Source organism: Sorghum bicolor, chromosome 9 (assembly GCF_000003195.3).
Source record: "Sorghum bicolor cultivar BTx623 chromosome 9, Sorghum_bicolor_NCBIv3, whole genome shotgun sequence".
Lineage (NCBI taxonomy): Eukaryota > Viridiplantae > Streptophyta > Magnoliopsida > Poales > Poaceae > Sorghum > Sorghum bicolor.
Window position 1 is genome coordinate 31,380,387 of NC_012878.2, and position 13,408 is coordinate 31,393,794.

Genomic DNA, 13,408 nt, shown 5'->3' on the forward strand with positions numbered 1-13,408 from the left:
CTGAGTTGATGATTCATCTTGCCTAACTCAGTTATCGTACAACCACTCGCCTTGCATGGGAAAGGCTTAGTCTAAATCCCTCTAGTTAGGATGGCAATTACATGGAGGTAGGTGTGCAACGGGACACTAAGAGATGCATGTAAAACGGTGGAAATATATGAGATATAAAGAGCTTTGTGAATTATTGTGGTATCATGAGATGTGGCCTTAGTGTTCCCGTGGTGAGCGCCATTACTTAGCTATGGAGGGTAATGACTTTGATGGATCTGTGTGTTGACGGTCCTTAAGTATCAAATTTAATTATCAAATAAACAAAGAAAAGGATCCAAATGAAATCAACATCTAGACTTAGGGTTTTATCTGACAGAATTCCACGAGTTTTGGTGTTTGTCTATTTCTGCAGGGGGTTATCAGGAAATACGGAAGAAAGGCCCACACGTCGGGATTACATAGAGATATTAACGTGCCACGCAATTATCTTACATCTAGAAGACTCTAGAAGCCACGAGAAGCAAGCGGAGGCCGAACGGGGCCAGAGGCAGGGCGCCCGCCCTCCTGCCCTGGGCGCCCGCCCTGACTTGGAGGCCAATCGGGACTCTGTTTCTCGGGAGATCTGCACCGACCTAAAGGATCAAGGATAACAGTTCAATCAATGTCGGTTTGATCCAACGACCCATATTCACTTGAAGGGACTATAAAACCAGACCCCCTGGCCCCTGGAGGAGAGAGCCTCTCAACCCTAATTCATTATTCTCAAGGGAGAAGAAGCCTCTGATCAAGATTAGAGCCACCACATCAATTAGACAGCTAGATTAGCATAGCTACATAGGATTAGAACTAGAAGGAGTCAATCTTCGATTGGTTTCCGGATCTCTCAAGAGGATTCTTGGTAATTCTCTAATTGTACTTCTAATTGTTCTTCTAATTATCTTTGTTCTTAAATATTATGAATATGACTTTGTTCTACTTCAATATATTGCTTATGACTTTGCTCTACTTGCTTATATTCAAGATTATATTGTTCTTAGTTTATCATAGTTATGTACTTGGCTTAGTTAGATCGGATTTATATACATGCTTAGGATCGTAGAGCGTTTATCCATCGGATCCATTGGTAAATGATAGATATTGTGTAGGCGTGGTGATTATACCGTATTTATCTGCGATTGTACCCAATATGCCAGATCGTGGGGTAGTTCGTGATAGTGACAACTTCATTGATTCTTATATAGTCCCCCTCCTGTGTATTGGGCTGGCAGAGCAATATTATTACAGGGGAGTGATTGCTATGTTTCTCACTTACCTTGCTAATATCACTATGCATGGGCGTAGTCTTGTCTCGCAATGATTGCTAAGTATGCTTGCACTAACTATGATAATGCTAGACTATATAGTTGAGAATAACTTAGGAAATATTCTTGTAGTTCGTTCTAATTCCATGCTAATGACTTTCTAGAGTATCTAATTGAGGTGCTTATCATATTTATATATGGCTGATCAGATTAAATATCTTTGTCACTATTTATTATTTCATATATCTTTTATGTGACACTTACCCCTGTATGAAAGAGTTAGATAAATGATCCCAATTATACATGCAATGATAGATACTCAATCTCATATTCTATTCTGTAATCAATATTGATGATTGCTAATCCCTTCCCAGTGGTAAAAATATAAATAACGATACCTGGAATACTTCCCGGTTAAAATGCTACAACGGTATTTATTTAGAAGAGCAATTGCATATTTCAATACCGCGTCTCTCATGTCATGCTGGGGATGACAACTTGGCTTAAGTGGTATGAGGGATAGGTTTGGCATTTTTGGCACCGTTATCAGATTTAGAAAACTAAGTCTACTTTTGGTAATGATGTTAAGAATTCCCAACAAGCATTTTTGGCACTGTTGCCGGGGAAGGTTGATTACTAATCAGGAATGGAATAAAAGATTTTGAGTTATCATTTGCATTACTAATATGATTGAGCTTATCTATTCTCTCATACAGTTTTACCCCGATATTTTTCTATTTTATCTTATGCAGGGGAATGTATGAATAGAAGACATCTTCCAGGAAATTTTGTTGACAATCCCAAAGCCTTATTCAGAAAAACAAGAGCCAAGCTCAAAAAGAGATCATCAACACTTCAGCAAGAAGCTTCATCCAATCAAGAAGATCACCGGAACTTGTCTTCAGAGTTCGAAGCCATGGCGAACAAATCAATCCGCGAGTTCTCAGCTCCCACTACGGACAACATCCGCACTGGACCTGCTGCAGAGATCGATGGCAACTTTGAGCTCAAGCCTGGACTTATCAACATGGTGCAATCCAACCAGTTCTGTGGGAAGGCACACGAAGATGCTAGTGCTCATCTCCAACACTTCCTGGAGATTTGCAACACATTCACCATATCAGGAGTTTCCAGAGATGCCATACTACTTCGCCTCTTCCCATTCTAACTGTTAGGGAGAGCGAAGCAGTGGTTCTACGCTACAAAGGAGAAGAATACTACTTGGGCACTCTGCTCAACAAACTTCCTGGCTAAGTTCTTTCCCATGGGCAAGACCAATGCTCTCCGTGGGAAGATTATAAGTTTTCAGCAACAAAATGATGAATCTGTTCCAGAAGCATGGGAGCGCTTTTAAGACTACACCCTAGAATGTCCCCATCATGAAATGGAGAGTTGGCTACTGATGCAGACATTTTATCATGGGCTCAGCAACGGTGCCCGAGAGATCATGGATGCTGCAGCTGGAGGAGCATTTTTATCACATACTATATCACAGGCCATAGCTCTTGTGGAGAAGATGGCGTCCAATCAAAGCAGGAATGAAGAGAGGACCCAGACACGCAAGAGAGGTGGAGGTATGCATCAGCTTAAGGAGGTAGACATGCTGTCTGCAAAGCTAGACCTACTCATGAAGAAGCTCGAATATAGAGCTGGAGATAAGAAAGAAGTTATGCACATCTACGACTCTCACATGACTTGTGAGGAGTGTGGAGACACTGGACACTCAGGCAATCACTGCCCCGAGATGCTTGAGGATGTGAACTACATCAACAACAACAACAAATACTACTACAACCGTCCTCAACAAAATCAAGGTTGGAATCAACAGAGGCCTAACTACTCAGGTAATTATCAAGGTAATAATTCTTACAACAATAATAATAATTTTCCACCTTTGAGAGAGTTAGTGTCTAATCAAGGAAAGCTAATGGATAACCTATCTAAGAAATTGGCATCTAATGATAAAATGCTAGAAAATATAAATAATAGAATGGATAATTTATCTACTGCCATCAAGAGTCAAATTAGCTTTAATAAAATGATTGAATCTCAGTTAAATCAAATAGCTGCTGCTGTTCCTCCTACTAACCCCGGTATACCATCACAACTGGAAGGATTAGAATCTGCAAATCTTGTAGACATGTTTGATGCAGGTAATTGGAGTAACCCCATCACTGAAGTTACTTCTGACCTTCTGCCGGTCAAGAGAGGCGATCCAGGATGCCCCGTCATCCTGATCTCCATCGGCATGGTGGACGTCCCAGAAGCACTCTGTGACTTTGGCTCTAGCGTCAACATTATACCCAGGGTACTCTATGAAAAGTTCTTTACATATCCTTTATTAGAGACAACCATGTGTTTGCAGTTTGCAGATCAGGCGATAAGTTTTCCAAAAGGAATATTGAAAAACCTTTGTGTCCGAGTTGGTACCTTGTATGCCCAAGCAGACTTCTTGGTGATAGAGACCGGTAATGATGAGAGAGCACCCATCATCTTAGGGAGGCCATTCTTGAAGACATCGGGAGCTGTCATCTACGCTAGTGCTGCCAAGATCAGTTTCTACATCAAAGGGAGGAAGGAGACATTTTTCTTCAAGAACAAGACTACACAACTCCCAGATCAATCTAGACATGAATCAAGAAAGAGGACCAACAGGAGGAACAGGAATAAGCAAGTGTGGACCGAGTCAGCTAAGATGGTCACTACAGTTCAAGGAGGTCAAGATCATCAACTTAGGTCACCATTTTTGACCAAGAAGGACGACCCAGGAATGCCAAGCATCTATTGCTCCATAAATGGACACAACTTCTACAAGACGACTTGCGACACCGGATCGGGCGTCAACATAATGGCCGCTGTCACCTATCGTCTCTTGTTCGGAACCATGCCCTTAAAACCAACATACATTCAGCTCCAGATAGCAGATGAGACGTTTCGAGAAGTTAAAGGAATAGTAACTGATGTCCGTGTCAAAATAGACGATCATTTTGTCTACATAGACTTTCATGTTATTGACATGGGAGAAGACGAATACGATCCACCCATCATCCTTGGAAGACCGTTCCTCAGCACCGTTAAAGCAATCATCTGCATTGTAACTGGAGAAGTCCATATGCACTTCCCCTCAGAGAAGGTATGACACTATTTTACTAACCCTAACTACATCTTTGAAGAATCTAAGCAGGAAAGAAAATGACGCAACCGCAAGCAGAGGAGGCAAATCATCAAGGACGGATGGGCAAACTACGAAGGAGAAGTGGTAAGGTCAGAAGACGTAGAATTTAAACAAAACTATCCTGAGGAGACCATCGCACCGAGTTAGGTGTGGAAAGAGAAGATAACCATGCATGAGGAAGAGGCGCTGCCGGAAGTACCGACTCCGCCACCCAACGAATCCCAGGACAATTGAGAAAGAGGAGAGTCCTGTTCAAAGGACTTAAAAACACCGAACGCCTTGCCAAGAGGTAAACTTGGTAGTTATCCTTTCCCTTTCAATTATTTTAAAATAGTCTACTTAGTTAATCAAGTTAATACTATCCTAAAAAGAAAATAAAATGTTAAAAAATAGTAAGCCCCATGTGAGTATACGAGTGGCATAAAACCCATAAGTACATTCACTGTGGTGGCATAAAAATAAAATAAATATTTTTCTGCTTTATAAAACGAAAATATAAAAGTAGAGAGTAATAATTATTAAGGAGTCTCAACATGATAAAGGCTAGATATTTATGCTAAGACGTAATCAGTTCCACAAGCTTTGTTGTCTATTTGAGCTCCACAGAATTTAAGAATCAAGAAGACTAGGAGACGGAGGACATTCTCATCAATGTCAGAATGCTGCTGACTTTCAAATACACCTCTGCCACCTGCTAACTACATCAAGAGAAATTACGTCAAAATTCAGCTTAGGGGAGAGCACCTTCTATTTATCCCGATAAGTATTTCTATCTATCTATCTTTATTCTTATACTATATTAAAATATAGATATACATAACTATGGAAAACCAAATAAAGATTTTGTGCTTATATATATATCTTTTGCTTAGTGTGTTTAATAAATAAATAAAGTGGCTATGCTAATTTGTATCTAAATAAAACTCTAGCATGGATATGATGAATAGTTGCTCTGCCTAATTTGCACATTTTAAGTTCTCTCTCAAGTTTAGATATAACTGTTATAATTTAAAGCTTGCTCTAAACCTAAACTTGTGGAAAGAAAACTTGATCTGAAGTCTAAGTTGTTAACGGATATGATATGGGAAGGTTGAGCTGCTGTTTATCTGTTCCTAGAGATGCTAGAATTCTGGAGAATTTTATCTTTGAAAAGCTTTAAAATATTGCATGATGAGTTCCTGTATGATGAGAGTTTAAATTCCTACCACAGCCATATATACATGCTTGCTAGACTTTGAGCCACACATTTACTATTTACTGCTTATGAGCATTGAGTGTGGTCAAGCTGTGTAGACCCTTAGGAGCTTGTCATGTGGTTAAATCAAGATTTCACTTGCACGTTCACTCACACATGCTACTTCTACTCCGGAAGTACCATCCACATATATCCACCCATTTCCATCTCCAGAATCACCTAAAAATATTCTACTCCTAATCCGGGAGAGAATAACCAAAAATATTTCTGTTTTTCCCTATGAAATAAATGCTCAAGTTATCTTGTTACTACCACTTGCTATATTATCTCAAGAGATGAGTGCTCTAAAAAAAGAGATACCAGGAAATAAAAAGGGGCAAGTGCCCGGAACCTCGAAAGAAAAGAAAAAGTGAGACGAGAGGTAAAAATGGACAAGTGTCTGACAGTACAATTAGGGGTACAAGATACCCATCTGAGAGAAAAGAAAAAGAAGAGCATCTCATTCTCCTCATAAAGTTTCAAAAAGCAAGGAAGGTATGTATCCTCTCGAAGAGCAAAAGTAGAATTAGACTTTCACCATTGTTATCACCATCATCACCATACACCATTCATTCGCCACACATGCACATCTTGATTTGACTTATTGATTTGTTTCTTTGGATCCATGGTTTGACTATGCAATACATGTCTTGTATGTATGTATATTTTATCTCCCACACCTATGAGCTCCAGATATTAAAGCCTTATTAGAGTAGGGTGAGAGAGAAGGCAATGTCACTATGCCTTATACCACAAATACCACATACTTTTTGAGAGAAGGCATATACCATCATTGCCATGGTAAGGATCCAGAAATACCATAAAAGAGAGATCTGAGAGAATCATACAAGGAATCTCTGAGTTTTATTTGAAAATCTGCAAAAACTTCAGTGCTATAGCTGATCAAGAATAAGAGACATGACACTTGACTAGACTATTCTATCTTTTAACTACTCAAGACAGAAGTGACGGTTATAAGTCCCATGGTGAAGGTAAAGTAAGTAGGTTTTAAGTCTTGACAGTTTACTCTAACTCAGAGATGAGATCTTATTTAAAAAGCATGTGTACCGACAATTTTTAAAGATATTGCAACAACTTCTAATCCATCGCTGAGTCTATCCTTGCTCAGGGACAAGCAAGAGGTAATCTTGGGGGAGTTTGTTGACGGTCCTTAAGTATCAAATTTAATTATCAAATAAACAAAGAAAAGGATCCAAATGAAATCAACATCTAGACTTAGGGTTTTATCTGACAGAACTCCACGAGTTTTGGTGTTTGTCTACTTCTGCAGGGGGTTATCAGGAAATACGGAAGAAAGGCGCACAAGTCGGGATTACATAGAGATATTAATGTACCACACAATTATCTTACATCTAGAAGACTCCAGAAGCCACGAGAAGCAAGCGGAGGCCGAACGGGGCCAGAGGCAGGGCGCCCGCCCTCCTGCCCTGGGCGCCCGCCCTGACTTGGAGGCCAATCAGGACTCTGTTTCTCGGGAGATCTCCACCAACCTAAAGGATCAAGGATAACCGTTCAATCAATGTCGGTTTGATCCAACGGCCCATATTCACTTGAAGGGACTATAAAACCAGACCCCCTGGCCCCTGGAGGAGAGAGCCTCTCAACCCTAATTCATTATTCTCAAGGGAGAAGAAGCCTCTGATCAAGATTAGAGCCACCACATCAATTAGACATCTAGATTAGCATAGCTACATAGGATTAGAACTAGAAGGAGTCAATCTTTGATTGGTTTCCGGATCTGTCAGGAGGATTCTTGGTAATTCTCTAATTGTGCTTCTAATTGTTCTTCTAATTATCTTTGTTCTTCAATATTATGAATATGACTTTGTTCTACTTCAATATATTGCTTATGACTTTGCTCTACTTGCTTATATTCAAGATTATATTGTTCTTAGTTTATCATAGTTATGTACTTGGCTTAGTTAGATTGGATTTATATACATGCTTAGGATCGTATAGCGTTTATCCATCGGATCCATGGGTAAATGATAGATATTGTGTAGGCGTGGTGCTTATACCATATTTATCTGCGATTGTACCCAATATGCCAGATCGTGGGGTAGTTCGTGATAGTGACAGCTTCATTGATTCTTATATAGTCCCCCTCTCGTGTATTGGGCTGGCAGAGCAATATTATTACAGGGGAGTGATTGCTATGTTTCTCATTTACCTTGCTAATATCACTATGCATGGGCGTAGTCTTGTCTCGCAATGATTGCTAAGTATGCTTGCACTAACTATGATAATGCTAGACTATATAGTTGTAACACCCAAAAATTTACAAATTTTGAAATAGGTGGAAATGATTTAATTCTGTATTTTTGTGTTCATGGAATATAGAGAAATAATATTTTCATCGAATTAAAATTTATTATGGGATTTAGCAACTTGTTGTGCATTCATTTTTGGGGCATTTGTTTTACTCTTTGGTGTGTATTTAACTAAAGATCAAAACATTTCAAACAGATTTAAAAAGGATTTTTTAAATGAGTTTGAAATGGCTTTTAGATAAATGAAAACAAAAGAAAAAAAAGGGGAACATCTCCCTCCATTTGTTTTGGCCCGAAGACCCCAAGCCCCTCCCCTCTTCCCTTCCGGCCCAACACGCCACCCCTTTTTCCATCTCTCGCTCGGCCCACTCCCTCGGCCCAACCGCACGCGGCCACTCCTTTCTCCCCGCGGCCCGCGTCCCTCCCTTCTCTCCCTGACAACCGGGCCCAGCTTGTCAGCCGCCCTTTCCCTTCTTCAACCCCGCGTCGGGTGCGTGTAGGACTCTGTTCCTACCGAAACTATCCAATCTTGTGGGGATTTTTGCCCGATTCGCGGACCTTGGTCCTTTAAAGGGGAACGGGGATCCTACCGCCTCCGTTTCTTCCTATTTTCCTAGACTCGAGCTCCATCCTACCCTAGCATAGCTCGCAAACACCGCCGCCATCCTGTAGACTGACTCCGAGCGCGGATCAGTGTTTCTACCACGACTCCGCTCCCGTAAGCTTGATGCCGAGCTTCGTAATGAATTTGCGAAGTCCCTGGATCTCTTTTCCCTTTATTTTTCGCTTCGGTTTGCTCAGTTCGTGTTGCCGAACCTCGCAGGGACCCAGGATCCGCCAAAACACGACGCAGGTCATCTCAGAGTTGTCCTTGCCTTCGATTTTGCCTCGGGGTGAGTTTGCCGTTTCCTCCTCTTGCTCCCCATGCTCTCAGTTTTGTTTTTGGTACCCTAAATCGCCGATTAGATGAACTCTGGCGAGCTCCTCCTCTTTCCGGCCATGGCACCGCCGTCGGTGCCCTCTGTTCCGGCCGGCCAGCCGTTCCCCTCTCCGCCGATCTAATCTGCGCCATCGGTTTTGCGATCAGCGGCCAAGATCTCAACATACCCCTTCGCCTGCGATTTTGTTAAAGAGTCCTTGGATTTTTCCAGGAATCTACCCGCACTCCTTAGCGCTTTCTATAGATTAGGTTTTCTAAGTTGGAAAGCGTACTTTAGACTGGTTTCGCTCAGATTTTGCTTTCTGATATTTACAATTTTGCCACTGTATCCGTTTTAGCCATAAAATATTTATTTTAAATCCGTTTTGACCCATTCAAATTGCGTTAGGTTCATAATCATGATCTCTACATGTTAGTAAAATTATTTACTCAGTTTGAAACTTTTTAATTACGTGACTTTAATTAATTAATCACTTTTCTATATAAAATCTTAGAAAATTCATAACTTCTACGTTTTAACTCTGATTTTCGTGATCTTTACGTCTATGAAATCGTAGCGATGCGTAGAATCGTTTTATAAACTTTTCATACTGTTTTTATATGATTGGTGTACTGTTCTAATTGTAGCTTTGTTTGCTTCGTGTATGTTTGTTTCCGGTTGTTTGTGTGTTGATGATCGATGATCGAGTTTAGTCGGAGAGCAGTTTCGGTGATCAAGATCAAAGCTTTGGCAACAAGTGAGACCAGCAGAACCAAAAGGATAAGCAAGAGCATTTGGATCAAGGCAAGTATAGCATTTGGGTTTTATTTCTGTGACCATGATCCTGTGACTAGATTAATGTTAAGTAATAAATGATAAAAGTGACTTTTTAGCAACTTGATGATTTGTCTGTACGTGATCACCCGGGACAACAGTGCAACCATGAGGGCTATAATGGCTCTGGCTTTAGTTAAGTACGAGTAACTTTTTTAGCTCGTTAGCGGTTACCCGTTGTGGCGCAATTGGGGAATAGCAGACCGTGGATTCCTGCGGGTGAGTCACACGGACTGACTAATGAAACCAAGCGGCCCTAACTTGTTAGACGAACCTTTGAAAGACTTCATAGTGATCCCTGCCGACCTCCCTTGGAAGGGGGTTAAGAGATTAGCTACCTCGGGCAAAAGGGTAAATCATGACTCATGGGTAAAGATGTGCAACCTCTGTAGAGGGTTAAAAACTAGTATACTAGCCGAGCTCACGGTCAGGAGCGGCCTTGAGGACATCTACATTAAGGGTGATGATTCTTGTGTGTTAATATGCTCATATTTATTGTTTAAAGCTTTACATTATTTATGTCACATTGATCATGGGATTGTAGGAGCTATACAATCTAGTTGCTATACTTGTGGAGTTCGACATGGACTCACTCTTGCTATTTCCCCCACCCTTCAGGAGAAGTTTAGGCTTGTGATCAACCAGTCAGTTGGATCCTGTAGAGTGGAGTTAATACCCGAAGGTGGAGTTGTGTATCCGCTGTTTGTTATCAAAGGTTATATCTTTTATACTAAGTACGTTATATATTTATGCATTGTATTTTGATATTACACCTTATTTGTAGCTATATGTGAGATTTGACTTCTAAAACTCATATATAGTGTATATCTGGTTTTGTCCTTAAAATCGGGTATTACAGTAGTTGAGAATAACTTAGGAAATATTCTTGTAGTTCATTCTAATTCCATGCTAATGGCTTTCTAGAGTATCTAATTGAGGTGCTTATCATATTTATATGTGGCTGATCAGATTAATTATCTTTGTCACTATTTATTATTTTATATATCTTTTATGTGACACTTACCCCTGTATGAAAGAGTTAGATAAATGATCTCAATTATACATGCAATGATAGATACTCAATCTCATATTCTATTCTGTAATCAATATTGATGATTGCTAATCCCTTCCCAGTGGTAAAAATATAAATAACGATACCTGGAATACTTCCCAGTTAAAATGCTACATCGGTATTAATCTGTGCGCTTGCAGATCTTATTTATTATTTATTTAGAAGAGCAATTGCATATTTCAATACCGCGTCTCTCATGTCATGCTGGGGATGACAACTTGGCTTAAGTGGTATGAGGGATAGGTTTGGCATTTTTGGCACCATTATCAGATTTAGAAAACTAAGTCTACTTTTGGTAATGATGTTAAGAATACCCAACATTGTGCTTACACGACGGTGTAAGTTATGGTATCCTACTTGTGGGAAAAGTGTACAACCTTTGCAGAGTGTAAATCTATCTGGATAGCCGTGTCCGTGGTCTCAGACGGGTTATGGTTTGGTTTCAACAACTAGATGGGTTGGGATCAGTGAAAACATGAGAGTGAGTGTCATTTTAGAAATAAATGGTTGACTGCCATTGTGTTGTGGGAACAAGGGTTCAACAACACTAAAAAATTGTGATCAAACCCCCATTTTCAGAAATACTATCATATGTGGAAAAAGAGGTCTTTTACAACGGTATTTGTGAGATGAAACCTTGCATGTGTAAAAAGATAGCATTATGCAAATAAAACTAAGCCTCATCCTTGATTTATCCATATGCATATATATTGTTATCCCCTTCCGTAGGGTAAGGTTGGATTTGCTGAGTACTTTCTACTCATCCTTGTTTTATTAAACAGACGAAGATCCGGACTTTGATCCCGAAGTGGCGTTCGAGTAAGGTCGTGTCTGCACCCAACTAAGCCTATGGCATTGGGACTTGTCAGATGTTCAGTTGTGATATCGTTTGTTTCTGGGTCCTTTGGACCTATGTTGTATTTTGGTGTCTTATTATTATAACGTGCCTTCATTGTCCAAGCTTATCGAGACTTCTGCGCTGAAACTTATCTAATGTAATAAATGTGTTACTAGCCTCCTGGGACTAGTATTGTATCACAATTGAGTTCCTGGATTACCAGGGGCGCTTCACTTAACCACCACATCATCAATATAAATTTCCGCTAACTTCCCGTTGAACTCATAGAAAATAAAGTTTATAGCCCTCTGATAAGTAGCACCAGCATTTTTCAATCCAAAAGTCATGACTATCAATTCGAATAACCCAACATGACCAGGACACCTAAATGCAGTCTGAGGAATATCTTCTTCAGTTATGAATATTTGATTGTACCCTGCATTACCATCCATGAAGCTAATAATCTGATCTCTAGCCGCAGCATCAACCAACAAATCGGCAACTGGCATTGGATAGCCATCTATCAGTGTAGCATTGTTGAGATTCCTAAAATCAATGCATACACGAAGTTTTCCATTTTCTTGTAGATAGTAACAACATTGGAAATCCACTCAGCATACTGACATTTCCAAATGAACTTAGCTTCAATAAGTTTGGTTAATGGCCTTAATATCAGGAAGAATATTATGGTTACATCAGCGCTGGCTGCTGATGTGGCCGAAATCCAGATTTAATAGGTAACCGATGTTCTACAATTGATCGGTCTAATCCAGACATCTCAGTATAATCCCAAGCAAAGCAATCTTTATACTCTTTTAGCAAATTGGTTAATTGTTGCTTACATTCATAATTCAACTTAGCACTAATGAAAGTAGGCCTCAGCCTATCACCACTACCTACGTCTATTTTTACCAAATCATCAGCTGATGTAAACCCATGTCCTAACTTCCCATCATCGGCGAACCTATCCATTAAAATTCTTCGTCAGAACCGTCTGCTTAGATTGGTGGAATCTCATAATCGGCAACCTTGAGGAAATCTTTCTCCCAAGCTTTTCCTGATATGCACCTAGTTCGCTCATAAGTGTCTGATTTTGCCGATGCAATGATGTAGGAAGAATCCCCATGAACAACTTCAATTTTATTGCCTACCCATTGAACAAGGCACTGATGGATCGTAGAAGGGACACAATAGTTGGCATGAATCCAATCTCTCCCCAATAGTAGATTGTATGCGCCCTTTCCATTGATGACAAAGAAAGTTGTCGGCAAGGTTTTGCTGCCGATGGTCAATTCAACGCATATAGCTCCTTTAGCTGGAGATACGTTACCTTCAAAGTCTTTTAGCATCATATCAGTTTTAGTTAAATCCTGATCTCCTTTACCAAGCTTCCGATACATCACATAAGGCACAATATTAATTGCAGCCCCTCCATCAATAAGTATTTTAGAAACTGGCTCCCATCAACCTTGCCTTTAACGAACAAAGCACTAAGATGCTGCCTTTGATCATCAGAGGGTTTCTCAAAAATAGCCATCATTGGATCAAGTGCCAACTGAGCTATTTGATCAGAGAGATTAATTTCTTCATCATCACTGGAAGGTGCAAGAAATTCCATCGGTAACATGAACACCATGTTGATATCTACCGATGGTCCTTTCCCCATGCGGTCCAACTGCTGCCGATCTTCAGACTTAGAAGAATTTTCCTCTCTATACAAATCCTCCTGACGTTCACGCTGCATCCTCTTCC